Genomic DNA, 15,253 nt, shown 5'->3' on the forward strand with positions numbered 1-15,253 from the left:
AGACCCATAACCACAGAAAATTCTGCCTCTAGATGCCAAGCAAAACTTCCTTCCTTCCAATAGATTCATCAGCAAGAGACCAGCAACAAAAGGCAGATCATCCACAAACCCTAGCTCCAAGAAGAAACCCTTGCTTTCAGATTTTGGCCTTCCTCATCTTCTCTATCTTCTCTGCGATATTTCAGACCAAAAACATCCAAGTGTGTGTGTCCAAATGAGCTCCATCTACCCTCTATTTATATAGATTAGAGGGGTGCGAATAGACACGTCCATTGGGGCAGAGCCGACTTGACATGTAGGCCGACTTGGCATCTAGAGGGGTTTCTGTCCCAAAATTTACATTTAAAAATTTCTTTTTCTTTTTCTTTTACAATAGGTCCAAAATAGGACTTTGACTCTTTGACTCAAAAACCTAGAAGCATGAAGAACATGCTTATCTAGAAAAAAATAATAATAATTTTCTTTTTCTTTTCTTTTGCTTTTTAGTTTTTACATAAAAATACATAATGGTACAAATTATGAAGACCGAAACTAGTTACTTTCTCCAACAGGGGACAATTCTGAACATATAAGAGATCTGAAGATAACTTATAAACAGCAGATTTGCTACAGTCACAAATCTACCCTCTTAGCTTCCATTTACTTGTCATATCATTCAACAAAATTGGCTCACCGTTATGTTGAATTAGTGTACTTAACCAACATTTGAAACTGTTCAATCACCATGAGAACACAAGGTGAAAACTGCATCAGGAATTACAAAAAGTTTATATAGCAAATTACACTTAATATATTTAAAAGAATGAAGTTACAAAACATGCTAACAAGTTATCACAAGCTGGTACAAGATGTCCTTCAAGCCTCAAGGTTATCACAAGCTAGGACTCTTCAATATGTCCAAACCTTAGCTAGGAAAACCACCATCTATAGCAAAACCTAGCTAGCAAACATGATCTAGCCTAAGTCACCTGGTTTGAGTTCAAATTCAACGACCTTAATGTTCGAGAAAAATTTGACAATAAAATTTTCAATGATAAAATTTGGCATTAGATTTGACATATTACAAAATTTCAAAAATATAAAAATATGTCAAAAAAATAAAAAAATTATTGTTCCCATTAAAGAGCGCTTCATCTAACAACCTAAAATATATATCATAATTTACAAAATTTTAAAAATATAAAAAATCTCAAAATATATGCAATAAAATAAAATAATCATTGCTCCCATGAGAGAACAATCCATCTAACAACTTAAACGATATATCATAACATATATTATTTCATTAGAAACAAGGTCTTATTGTTTTATTTATAAAGGCATTGATAACATTAAATACACTATAATTAATGAAAATAGGATTGTTTAGCAATGACGATCAAATGGGATATAGAGATTCCCTTTTATACATTAAATTAATACCTTCTAGGTGATATTAGGACCCTATAATGCGATTGAGAAACCGACTAAATAAAATTTGTGTTATAAATTACATTTGTTTGTTATAACTGTAGGGTATATGTCACTTGGATGGTTCTGGAAGAAAAATAAGCTACAGGATAGAGTTTGGTGCGAACCACGAATTCATCAAACTCTCCATCCCAAGGCTGCTTGGGAGCGGGAAGCGGGAGTAACATTTTCAAAAGCTCCCGGGTTGGGAGTGAATTTTATATAATATATATTTTTATATGTTTTGATGCATATATGTCAACAAAAGCATGTAGAATAATGAATTAGTGATAAAAAACATAAAAACATGGATTAAACCATATAACATCATTCATCTAGTAGTTAAATAAGTTACACTTCAACTACAGGTCCACAAGTTGCAACATGTTGATTCTCATCAACGTTAAAGTTTCAAAATTTCAAAATTCAATATATAACATTTGTCATCACTAAAGTTGTACCGGTAACCAAACTATAACAAAGAATATCAGTAACCATTACTAGTAACCAAACACTAACAAAGAATATCAAAGTTTCAAACATGAAATGAAACGTTCCACGAAGCATCATATTCATAATTCATTAGCAATGAGTTATAAATGCCAACTTCAAACTTCAAACTTAAATTGTCATATATTGTTTACAAAAAACACCATAATAAATATGAAAGAGCCAATAGTTATAAAAAGTACTACAAAGTACAAACTAGAAAGTACATTTAAATCTATACTCTAAAATCTCTTCTTTGCATGAGAAACATCTAGTTTCTTCGATGATGATCCATGAGTCTACTCCTGGCATAGTGGGACGAACACGTCCAGAACTAGAAGGCACATGACCTCCACGTAATGCTGCAGATGGAGGTGGAAACAAAGGCAAAGCTGGTGCTCGTGCAACTTGAGCACTTCTAGTGGATGATGGGGATGGCATCGCTATTGTTGTTGCTTCATCATCATCTTTCAAAAGCTCCGCTTCCAATTCTTTTAAATGTATAGCTCCATCCTCCAAATTATCCTGCTCTGGGTTGTTGTCCCAAGTCATATATGATCTATCTACATGAGCTCGCTCATAATAGTGTGTCAACAACGTCAAGTTGTAGTGCACAAAAACCAAGCTTTCTGCGTGGTTTTCATTGAGACAGTTTCTTCTCACATTATGGATGAAGTTATAAGTGCTCCATGTTGAGAAATCTAGGGCAGTTAGATTAGGTGATTTCTCTTACTTTAATAACCTCTTGTGATGTATTTTTCCAAAATTATTTAGGTTTTTCTTTTAGTTGATTATATTTAGTGTTCTTATTATCAAACAACTACCAAATCATAAAGAACAATAAGACAAGAAGACACAGGAGATAGGCGATTAACCAGGGCCAAAACCTCTCCTCTTGAGAGGAAAACCCACAAGAATTCTTCTCTTCTTATAGAAATTTAATTGATGAATTCCAAGACCTATGGCCCTTGCCAAGACCCCTACAAGACCAAGTCAATGCCTCTCCTTGATAAGCTTTCTTTCAAGCAAATCCAACAACTCCTTTAGCAACTTCAACCCCAATAGTTTCTTCTCCAGCTTTGACCTAATAGTTTCTTTTACAACTTTGACCTAGCAGTTTCTTCTGCAACTTCGACCCCAACAACTATCCAACGCTTCGACTTGCCTAACAACTTTCAAGTACTTTGACTTGCCAACAACTTTCCAACACTTCGAATTGCCCAACAACTTTCCAGCACTTCGACTTGCCCAACAACTTTCCAGCAACTCGACGTGTCCAACAACTCAACTTTCCCAACAACTTTATAAACCCTAACATGAGAGAGAGAGTGAGGCCTAAAACTTCGATCTTGCTATTCTTCTTCTTTTTCGTCCTTTTTCCAGCTTTTATCTTGAGGAGATTGAACTTGCTTGTTGTGTGTGTCCAAATGAGGTCAAGTTCCTTCTTATTTATAGGCTTTCTAGGGGTACGAGTTGCCTCCACGAGGCCGACATAATCTTCCATGTAGGCCGACTTGTTGTAGCTCTTTTGACAAGGTCTTGGAGGGTATTTGACTCAAATAAATTTTCTTTACAATATGTAACATGCTCAAAAGGGTCTTCCATGCATGACAATGACTCATGTGACTTGTAGACTCAATGACAAGCCCTAGAAGCACTCAATGGGTGGTTGACCTAAAAATAAATTTCCCTTGAGCACGAAACCCATGCCTCAAGAATAACAATAATAAATTTTTGATCTCAAACAATAATAAATTTATTTTTCTCTTTACATCAAATACATAAAATCATGATTACATATGTCATTATGAAGACCGAACCTAGTTACATATTTCAACACTCCCTCTTAACTAGGGAGGTATTCATAATCCATACAAGATACTTGGACATTTTCAAACTGAAGAATTCTCATAAGAAGAGTCGGATTGGTAAGCCATCTCATAAGCCACTTCCTTAACTTACGTCAGAGCATCTCATCATATCAACCAACATTGTCACATAGCAAGGCCTTGATTAACAACTTTCCACAAGATCAGAGCACAATGTTGGCAAGACCAATGACTAATAAACACCATCATTGTTGTCTCTCAAAGCAGATACCCCACCCGGGTGTTCGCAAGGAATGTCCTTTTAGGAAAATTCCTAGCTTCGAATAACACATCCTCAAGGAATTTCCTCTTTGAATACTTTTATCTTGGATGCCCTACCTCATCATCAAAGAGTATCAGAATCAGTCTAAGATGCTTCCCTAATCCTCCATTCTTTCTTTACAATATGAAGACAAGAATAAGGTGTCTATCTCTTCCTCTAACTAGGGAAGATATATTCATTCCTATAAGAAGAATATACCCAAGCTCCTGTTGATTTATGGTAGCATCGGATGTGCTCTAAGCCTCAAAATTTGCAGGGAGGCTAGGACACATGTATTCCAAAATACCCAAAAATTGTTTTGGGAAATTCCACCCGGAGACAGTTTTATTAAAATAATTAATTATTATTAATGGGTGCCTAAGTCTAAACTTAGGAAATTAAAATAATTAAAGGTTATTGATTAAACTGAGGGTGAAACTTATAGAAGAAGACAAGGATCAAGTCAATATGATCTGAGCCACTGATTAGAATCTAATCTAGGCTGTTGATTACTCAATTGGAGGATTATAAGGACTTTGATGGGCATTTGGAAGACACACCAGGAAAATACTCAGTTACCCAAGTAAGATCGATTTTCTCACTAGTCGAAGTTTGGCAAGAGGAAATCGAATCAGAGGGAGAGTTGCAGGTGAGAAGGAGAGAGGGCATCAACATCAGTCGGGAGTGCAGGAGCAAAAAGAAGACACAGAGCAGAGGAGGGACAATGCAGAGGCTGTGACGTGGAGGAGGGACATCACAAACGCTGTGACGTAGGGACTGTGCAGTCCCTACGTAGAAGCTGACGCAGTGAGATGTAGAGGGGGCAACAGGTCCTCTCCAGAGTCAAAATCTCGCTGAGAAGCGTGAGAATATTGTTTGTAAAATTTCTCACAGAAATTCCTCTTCTATTCTGCTAGTTGTATCTTGTACATGAGATTTTTGCTGAAGATCAATAAAGTAACCCTCATCTGCGGCACTGGTTTTCCCACATTGGGCTTTTCCGTGGACAATTGTAAAAAGTAACAGTGTCATTGTGATTATACTTGTGCTAGTATTTTTCCTTGCATTTACTTTCTGCAGTATTTTAATTGTGAAGGTTGTAGTAGAATTTATTTCGATATTTGTTGTAGAAACACTGTGAATAACTTATTTCTGAATTAATAAGTAGAAGAAATAATATTAGTCACTGTAGTTGGATTTCTGTTTAGAAATTTTCACATGGTATCAAAGCTATGTTATGCAGGAGTGCAGGCCGAAAGAGCGAGTGTTGAAGAGGAGGGAATTCGAAATTGCTGCATAGGCAGAAAATCGAAGCCCCAAAGGAATTATGCAGTCTAGTCTAGGAGGGCAAATTTTTCATAGGAAAATCTCACTCTGAGAGAGTCAACAGAGTGGAAGATTTCCAGATCGAAGGTTGCCAGTGACAGAGGAAGCAACACAAAAGCTTCAACGCAAAGCAGTTATCAGGTGAAGACACAACTTTTCTGCAGCAGTTGCTGGGGCAGAAAAGTGTAAAAAATCAATAGGGAAAATAACACAAAGGAGGATGGAAAAGCAAGATGTCTCTGAATTATCTTCCAGATTGGAAGAAAAATTTGCATGCTTGTCAAGTTCAGCGTCAGTATATGTTTGGTATATTGATAGCGGGGCTTCAACCCATATGACTAGAGTACGAGAATATTTCTCGAGCTATCAAGAAGAGCAAATGGACTTCCAGATTACTATGGGAAACAAAACGAAGTGTACTCCAGTAGGGAGAGGCACCATAGCATTTCAGACAGAAGTAGGAACCAACATCCGAGCCACTAATTTTCCACATGTGCCCGGGTTAGGAATGAATCTGATTTCAGTGTCTCAGTTACAGGACAAGGGATACGATGTATACTTCATTGGAAGGAAAGTATACGTCAAACATCCAAGCTGGAAGAAGAAGAGACAAATTGGAGCTCGAAGCAACAAACTGTATAGATTGCAGCTCGAGTCTCCAATGGCACTGATAGGCAACAATCATAATGGTGAAAAGGAGATGAATGAACTATGGCATAGACGAATGGGACACTTACACCATGGAGCACTGAGGATGAAGTGTACTCCAGTAGGGAGAGGCACCATAGCATTTTAGACAGAAGCAGGAACCAACATCTGAGCCACTAATGTTCTGCATGTGCTTAGGTTAGAAATGAATCTGATTTCAGTGTCCCAGTTATAGGACAAGGGATACGATGTATACTTCATTGGAAGGAAAGTATACGTCAAACATCCAAGTTGGAATAAGAAGAGACAAATTGGAGCTCGAAGCAACAAATTGTATAGATTGCAGCTCGAGTCTCCGATGACACTGATAGGCAACAATCATAATGGTGAAAAGGAGATGAATGAACTATGGCATAGACGAATGGGACACTTACTCCATGGAGCACTAAGGATGCTTCGAGAGACTGTTACAGGAGTTCTAGTCCTTAGTACTGAGCATGATAATGTATGCAGAGGATGCGTACTAGGGAAGTACGCTAAAGCAACTTTTTCCAGAAGTAACAACAGAGCGGGAGGCGTACTGGGATTGATGCACTCAGATATTTGTGGCCCAATGTCCACAAGAGCTCTTAGTGGTGGCGAATACGTCACCTTTATTGATAATCACTCTAGAAAAACCTGGGTCTATTTCTTAAAGACTAAGGATGAGGTTTTTGATCGGTTCAGAGAGTTTAAGGCTCTCCTAGAGAACATGACAGGGAAAAAGATAAAGGTATTGCATTCAGATAATGGTGGAGAGTATACGGACAAAGACTTCACAGATTTTTGCGCAAAGGAGGGCATCAAAAGAGAATGGACAACTCCATATAATTCAGAGCATAATGGAGTAGCAAAGTGAAAGAATAGAACTATTGTTGTGGCAACAAAGGCTATGTTGTATGACCAAGACTTTCCTAGATTCTTATGGGAAGAGGCTTGCAACACAATGGTGTATATCCAGAATAGAACTCCTCACAGGGCATTGGGGAAGAAAATGCCTGAAGGTGTCTTTACGGGGAAAAAGCCGGAGGTGGGTCATCTTAGCATATTCGGAAAAGTGGCATATTGTCACATTCCAGACGAGAAGTGCAATAAAATGGATCAAATTGCAGAAAAGGGGTACCTCATAGGATATAGCGAGACCTCAAAGGCATAGATAATCTACATTCCTAGCAGCAGGAAGATTGTAGTAAGAAGGGATGCAAAGTTCATGGAGGATAGAGATTTCAGGAAATCTTGAGTGATATGCTAGCACAAGGTCAGCCAATAGATGTTCCATTAGTCCAACAATAGCAGGGGCAACAAGGAGGACAAGCAGGAGGACAGACACTTGGATCAAGTAGAGTGACCAGCACCAGTATTTCCTCAGAAGAAGGAAATCCATACAGTTCTCAGCTGATGGAACAACATGAATAGGAGGGGGATTTGATTGAGCCTCCCACGACCAGTAGTAGAACCAGCAGGGAGGTACAACAGACATTAAGAGACGCATAGGAGTTTGTCGGAGCTCCTAGAACCGAGAAGAGGTAGTGTAGACAACCTGACAGGTACCAAGCCTTGGTAGCACAGGTTGAAGAACCCTTTAGCTTTCCGGAAGCCGTACAACACCAAGTTTGGGTGGATGCCATGGTAGAAGAGTATAGTTCTATCATGGCAAATGATGTCTGGGAAGTGGTACCTAGACTAGAGGATAGATCAGTTGTAGGATCAAGGTGGATCTTCAAGATCAAGTATGTTGCAGATGGAAGTATAGAGAAGTACAAGGCTAGGTTCGTGGCAAAGACGCACAAAAGGAAGGAATAGACTATGAGGAGACCTTCGCTCCAGTAGCCAGATATACCTCTATCATATCCGCTATTTCCCTAGCAACTCAAATGAGATGGAAGATTCACCAGATGGATGTCAAGACAACATTCTTGAATGGGGTGATAGAAGAAGAGGTTTATATAGAACAACCTAAAGGCTTCGAAACTCATGAAAAGAGTTCTTATGTATGCAGGTTAAAGAAAGCCTCGTATGGGCTCAAGCAGGCACCCAGAGCATGGTATGGTCGAATTGATAGTTACTTGCAATGGTTGGGATTCGTCAAGCGTCATGCTGATCCCAATCTCTACTATCTAATGGTGGAGAATGAGCCACTTATTATGGTATTATATGTGGATGACTTGTTTCTAACAGGGTCATTTAGGCTCATAAAGGTCTGCAAGAAGAATCTTGAAGCATAATTCGACATGAAGGATATGGTGTTGATGCTTTATTTTCTAAGGTTGGAAGTTTGGCAGAAAAATGGGGGGATCTTCCTTGGGCAAGGAATATATGCTACATAGATTTTGAAGAGATTCAGAATGCAGGATTGTCGACCCATGGCTATGCCCATGATCACTAACTGGAAGAAAATAAATGCATCAGGAGACAAGGAGGTGGACCCCACCTTGTATAGGCAGCTCATTGGGTCGCTCATGTATCTAGTCAACACTAGGCCAAACATTTGCTTCGTTGTCAACACACTTAGTTAGTTCATGGTGGCACTGAAATGGGTGCATTGGGCAGCAACTAGGCACATTCTTAGATATGTGCGTGGAACAGTTGGATATGGGTTGAAATACACCCGAGGAAATGACATCAGATTGAATGGATTCACCGATGCAGATTGGACAAGTAGTTTAGCAGACTAGAAAAGTACCTCTGGGTATTGCTTCGGTGTTGGATCAGGAATGATCTCTTGGTGCAGCAAGAAGCAGAAGTCGGTAGCTCTGAGCTTAGTAGAAGCAAAATATATGGCGACCAACAAAGCTATGTGCGAAGCTATATGGCTTAGAAAACTGCTTGTGAGTTTGTTCAGGAAGAGGATGGAAGTGACCGATATTTTTTGCGATAATCAGAGTTGTATTAAAATATCTGAGAATCCAGTATTTCATGATCGGTCGAAACACACTAATATCAGATGTCACTTTATTAGAGACTATGTTCAGCATGGGGCAATATAGTTGCAATATGTCTCCATAGGAAATTAGGTAGCCAACGTACTCACAAAGGCTCTATTAAGAGCTCTATTTTGGACTGAAAAGTCCACAGAAAAACTCCAAAGTAAAAACTAGTGCAACAGATGAGGGTTTATTTTATTTTGCAGCAAATATGGGGAATTATAATCTAGATGCCTAACTGGAAATCCTCCGACAATCTATCTCAACCAGAAAATAATCTGGGAAAAATACTTTTCCCTCACAATGTTGATTTTGGGTAGCATGGATGTGCTCTAGCTCTGAAATTTTGTGGAGGGGCTAGAACACATGAGATCTCTAGAACCCAGAAATCGTTTGGAGAAATTCTACCCGGATGAGGAGTTATTAAAATAATTAATATTTTTAATAGGTTCCTAAGTCTAAACTTAGGAAAATAAAAATATTAATGTGTATTAATAAAAATATGGGTGAGAAGGTCCTAAGTGACAAGGGTCAAGCCAGTTCTAATCTTAGCCATTGATTAGGGACTTAATCTTGACCGTTGATTCATCAACAGGAAAAGTATAAGAGGAGGCTTGAGGGTCAGTTGGAGATACACTCGTGGAGATCAAAGAGTTCGATTTTTCAGGGGCATGGTTTGCTGAGAAACTCGAGCTAATGGTCTGAGTTGCAGTGAGGGGTAGTTCGACAAGGGAACTTCAGTCTGAGGCCAAAGAATACATAGCAAAGAGGCAGAGCAACGCTGGGAGAGACAGCGCAATCTGAGAGAGGGTGACGCAGAGGCCGTAGGGGCGGACACAGGCGAAACAGGAGCCGTAGGGGCTGACGCAGGCCCTTAGAGGTAGCGTTGGAAAGGTTCTGTGGGGCAGAGAGGGAGTAGTTCAGCAAATCGACTTTCTGAGCAAGGGAGGCTCATTGCAGGGGTGACACAACTCCTAGAGGAGGTGACACATTCTAGCGCAGAGCTTGGAGCAACCATCACTGCCCAGCACTAGGAACCGTAGGGTTTGATCATCCAGTTGCTGAATTTGTTAGAATATCTGTCTCCAGATAGAGGTACTTCTGCCAGGATTTTTCTCTGTTGGGTGAGCCATATCTGGCACCCTAGTTGTATTCAAGAATTTGCTTAATAATACAAACACTCTATATGCTGCACCGGTTTCCCCGAATTGGGTTTTTTCAGGGACGATTGTCCAAAAATAACAGTGTCGCTTGTGTGATTGTCTCAGCATATTTCAGTTCAAGATCTGTATGTATGTGTAGGTTGCATATTGTTTTACATCGATATTTATGTAATTATATAACTTGTTAATGCAAAGAACATGTAGGAGATGTTAAACCAGTAATTGCAGTAGGGGTTTCTGATGTGTAGATTCAGAAATTTTCACATGGTATCAGAGCGATTGCATATCATAGGCGACTGAAGACACTAGCCAAGAAATCCGGAGAATTTGCAGCAGAAAAGAAGCTGTCCCGAGTGACAATGCTGTTCTAGAGCCAGGGACGCAGAAGGAGTGACGCAGTGCAGAGAAAGTGACACAGAGGCTCATGCAGTGCCTACATCAGCACTCTGAGCTAGGTGGAGGTGACACAGTAGCTGGGAGGAGCCCACGCAGAAGCTGCATAAGCCGTCAAGGCTAGCGCAGAGGCAGAGGGGGGAAGATCAGGTTCACATAGAGCCACGTCATCTTTCTGAGCCAGGAAGGATTGATGCAGTTGGCCAAAAGGAGTTGATCCATCCCATGTAGTGATTGCGTAGAGCCTGAAGGCCCAAGCGCTTAGATTCTTCAAGTTGCCGCGGCTAAGGAAGCTGAGCAGATTTTCGGTTTGAGGAGCTATTGGGACGCTGTTTTGTTGGTGCATAACAATGTCTAAGGAGATTGAACCACGGTAGAGGGAATCACTGCCTTGACAGATTTCTAGCCAAGAAATCTAAAATCCGAGTTGTAGCAACAAAGGAGGATTGGAGAGGAGCGATTCGACAGTTGGCCGGAAGATTTCCAAGAGGGAGATCAAGACTCAGAGGGAGTCTAGAGAGGAGTTGTTCCTTAGAGGGTTTCTTGCACCCAAGGAATCCAGATCCAAGTCTTGCTCGATTGACAATAGGAGAGGGAGAAGAGAACCAATCCTATTTTTGAGCAGAGATGGCAATGAATGGGTTGAGGGATCAGGACAGATTGGATGGAGCATCCAATTTTGTCATCTGGAAGGCCAGGATCCTGGCAATCCTAGACAAACATCGCATCAAGGACTATGCCTTGAAGGTTGTTGCTGAACTAGTCGACGCTGATCCATTGAAGAAATACCAGGAGGCACAGGCTAAGGCCAAGTGCATGATCTTAGACAGGGTCAAAGATCATGTAGTACCACACATTGCTGAGAAGAACACAACAAGGGAGATGTGGGAGACCCTGACCACCTTGTATCAGGGCTCTTCCGTGCAACGAAAGATGCTATTAGAAAAGTAGCTGAGACAATATCTGATGCAAAAAGGAGAGGAGATAGATCCCTTCCTTCTTCGGTTGCAAGAGATTCGCAACCAGTTGACTTCCGTGGGGTCTATACCAGATCTTGAGTTCATGGTTAGGACTGCCTCGAATGCAGTCACGAAGGACTGGGAGACATTTGTCCAAAGTATTTTGGGCAGAGCGACTCTCTCCAGTTGGGAGGAGATGTGGGCAACAATTCGACAAGAAGAGCTTAGGGGATTGACCAAGGCAGGGAGTAGCAGTAAGGGAACCCAGGTCAAGAAGGAGGAGGAGGAGGATGCAGCTCTTGCATCAGCGAGATAGTAGGGGCAACAGAAGAGGAAGAAGAATGACATCACCAAGGTCATATGCTTCAACTATGGGGAGATGGGACATTATTCCACTCAGTGCCCCAGGAAGACGGGCAAGGGGGAAGCTTTTGAATCAAAGGTTTCTCCAGCAAAAGCAGACAAGGAAGGCGAGGATGATGTTTGTGCCATGAGTGCATATGCGTGCTCATGCACCTCTGTAGAAGAGGTGGGGCGACATTGAGTTGTAGTCAGGAGGGCTACACTGGGCAGGATCCTTGAGGTGCCCAAACTCTTGGATCACATACGACTACGAGAGCCCTTAACGACAGTAGCATAATGACGGGTGTCGGTTGGAGTGAGGTGTGATGAAGCGATAGTGGCATTGCTAGAGTGCTAATGTCCGAGGCAACACAGTGGATGTTGTAGCAGTGCGAGAGACACAAAGCAGTTTACAACAGCGCATTAGCAGCAGAGGGTCAGCACAGATTAGCAGTAGAGGTAGCTTCAGCATCACAAGGTATCCATACTGACCAACATGTCAGCTTTTGGGTGAGTTTTCAGTTGCTTACTTCTTAGCAACTGAGTTGCAGTGTAGTAGTTAGCAGTGGCAGTGCTGTGGGCAACATGATGTAGCATTTTGAGAGGGAGCTGTAGTACAGATGCAACAATGGCAATGGCAGAGTCATGGGAAACAGTACAAGAAGCAATGGTGCAGTGGGTGAAGGGCAATAGGCCAAGCATCAACAACACAGAGGACCGATGCAGTGGCTCAGTGCAATGCTTCTATGGGGAAGTATTGTTAGAGCACATTCCTCGCTAAGAGGGAGTGTTGATTTTGGGTAGCATCAGATGTGCTCTAGCTCCGAAATTTTGTGGAGGGGCTAGAACACATGAGATCTCCAGAACCCGGAAATCGTTTGGAGAAATTCCACCCGGATGGGGAGTTATTAAAATAATTAATATTTTTAATGGGTTCCTAAGTCTAAACTTAGGAAAATAAAAATATTAATGTGTATTAATAAAAATATAGGTGAGAAGGTTTTAAGTGATGAGGATCAAGCCAATTCTAATCTTAGCCGTTGATTAAGGACTTAATCGGCCATTGATTCATCAACAGGAAAAGTATAAGAGGAGGCTTGAGGGTCAATTGGAGATACACTTGAGGAGATCAAAGAGTTTGATTTTTCTGGGGCGTGGTTTGCTGAGAAAATCGAGCTAGTGGTCTAAGTTGCAGTGAGGGGCAGTTCAGCAAGGGAACCTCAGTTCGAGGCCGAAGACATAGCAGAGAGGCAGAGCAGCATCGGGAGAGACAGCGCAGTCCTAGAGAGGGTGACACAGAGGCCGTAGGGGCTGACGCATGCCCTTAGAGGCAACACTGGAGAGATTCTGTGGGGCAGGGAGGGAGCAGTTCAACAAATCGACTTTTTGAGCAAGGGGGGCTCATTGCGGGGGTGACACAACTCCTAGAGGAGGTGACGCAGTTCCAGTGCAGAGCTTGGAGCAACCATCGCTGCCCATCACTAGGAACCATCGAGTCATCTGTGGGATTTGACATCCAGTTGCTGAATTTGTCGGAATATCTGTCTCCAGCTAGAGGTACTTTTTCCATGATTTTTCTCTGTTGGGTGAGCCATATTTGGCATCCTAGTTGTATTCAAGAATCTGCTTAATAATACAAAACCTCTATATGTTGTACCGGTTTTCCCAAATTGGGTTTTTCCGGGGATGATTGTCCAAAAATAATGGTGTCCCTTGTGTGATTGTCTCACTGTATTTGAGTTCATGATCTGTATGTATGTGTAGGCTGCAATAGTGTTTTGCATCGATATTTATGTAATTAAATAACTTGTTAATGCAAAGAACAAGTAGGAGATGTTAAACTAGTAATTGTAGTATGGGTTTCTGATGTGTAAATTTAGAAATTTTCACACACAACAACTGGATCTGGCCCTCTCTGACAAATTCGCACTTCCCAACAATCTTCGCATAGTTGGATTGGAAATGTGCAGTATTTTCTCGTAGTAATGCGATCTGCCTTTGGATCACTTCCACATGAGCTGTCGTGGCCGTTTTTTCCCCTAGATTTGATTCACTTAGCCTCCAAGATGTAGATTCAGGATCCTACACTTCTCTCTAGATCTTACACACACTTTTTGGGCAACTGGGAAACTTGCACTGTAGATTTTCAAACACCATGCTGGATAATTTGGCCTCCCTTTCCTAGATCTAGAAACTGGAAAATCCCTTGAGAATTTCTCCAGAAATTATCCCTACTACAAATCCCTGCTACTCTCTTTCCCTAGCTCGAACTCTACTCGCTAAATACTGTGAACTGGGTTGCTCGACCTACTTTGATCATGCTGATATTTCTGATGCAACCAATTATTCTCTCCATCCCTTCGAGCTACTCTTATAACCTCTCGTTGAATCTTCAACGATCATGATTAAATCTCCATCAATGACTAGGATCAATTAGACCTCATCAATAGAAGTGTCTAGAGCAATCTTGAACATCCTTAATTAATTAACTTTATTTTACCACTTCCCAAGTTAGACTTACGAAATATTTTAATCACAACAAATTAATTTAATTAAGGTGTTTCCCAAGCTTATCTCGCGATTTTTTTATTTTTTATTTTTATTTTTTTTTGTGTTTTGGAGATATAGTGTTCCTTAGCCTCTTAACATCATCTGGTACTAGAACACCTGTTTGATGCTATAAAAAATTTCAACACTGAATGCACTATATATAGGCACGAGGAGGAGGCATTTTAGCAATTCGCTCAAGGAAAATTCGGATCTATTGAAACAAGCAAAGAAAATAATTGTTTCTAGGGTTCATATCTCATGAACCAGAAGTGAGGAGAGGCTGGATTGGTGAGGCTATTTATGGAAGGACTTTTGGTGCATTTTTAAAGGATTTTGGCACAATTTTTGAAATTCTTTTTGGCATCATTCTTGTAGAAGTTTGGAGCATATCCTGAAGTTATTCTTGTGGAAGTTTGGAGTAGATCTTGAAGTTATTCTTGTAGACGTTTGGAGCAGATCTTGAAGTCACTGTTGTAGAAGTTTGGAGCAGACCTTGATGTCATCCTTGTAGAAGTCTTGAAGCAGATCTGAGTTACCTTTTGAGGCAAATAAATAGTCTTTTATGAGGCAAAAATGAAATTTAATCTAGCGCTTCCCCAATTTCTTTGACACTCCTTGCACAAGAGGCAAGAGCTTCAATTTATTGAAAATGAGGGAGGAGATCCCAATGAAAGAGGTGAGAATCCCAATGCAAGTTGAAAATCCCAAAGAGGAACACAAGTTCCAAGCGTAGCATGCGTACTCCATGTGGTGAGTATCTCAAGAAGGAATGCAAGTTGTCAAGAGGTGGTGCGAGTGTCGAGTAAACTCGCACTATGGTCCACTTAACTCCCCCATCAGC

General features: G+C 40.8%; 1 protein-coding gene across 1 annotated transcript in view; it reads left to right on the top strand.

Moving 5' to 3' along the window:
* Window positions 1–15,253, top strand: part of ATG18B (autophagy 18 B-like protein) — a 326,386-nt gene that overhangs the window by 187,496 nt on the left and 123,637 nt on the right. The window lies entirely within an intron of this gene.

Source organism: Pinus tabuliformis, chromosome Q (assembly GCF_031772625.1).
Source record: "Pinus tabuliformis cultivar Carrire ecotype Pingquan chromosome Q, CPIR1, whole genome shotgun sequence".
NCBI classification, from domain to species: Eukaryota; Viridiplantae; Streptophyta; class Pinopsida; order Pinales; family Pinaceae; genus Pinus; species Pinus tabuliformis.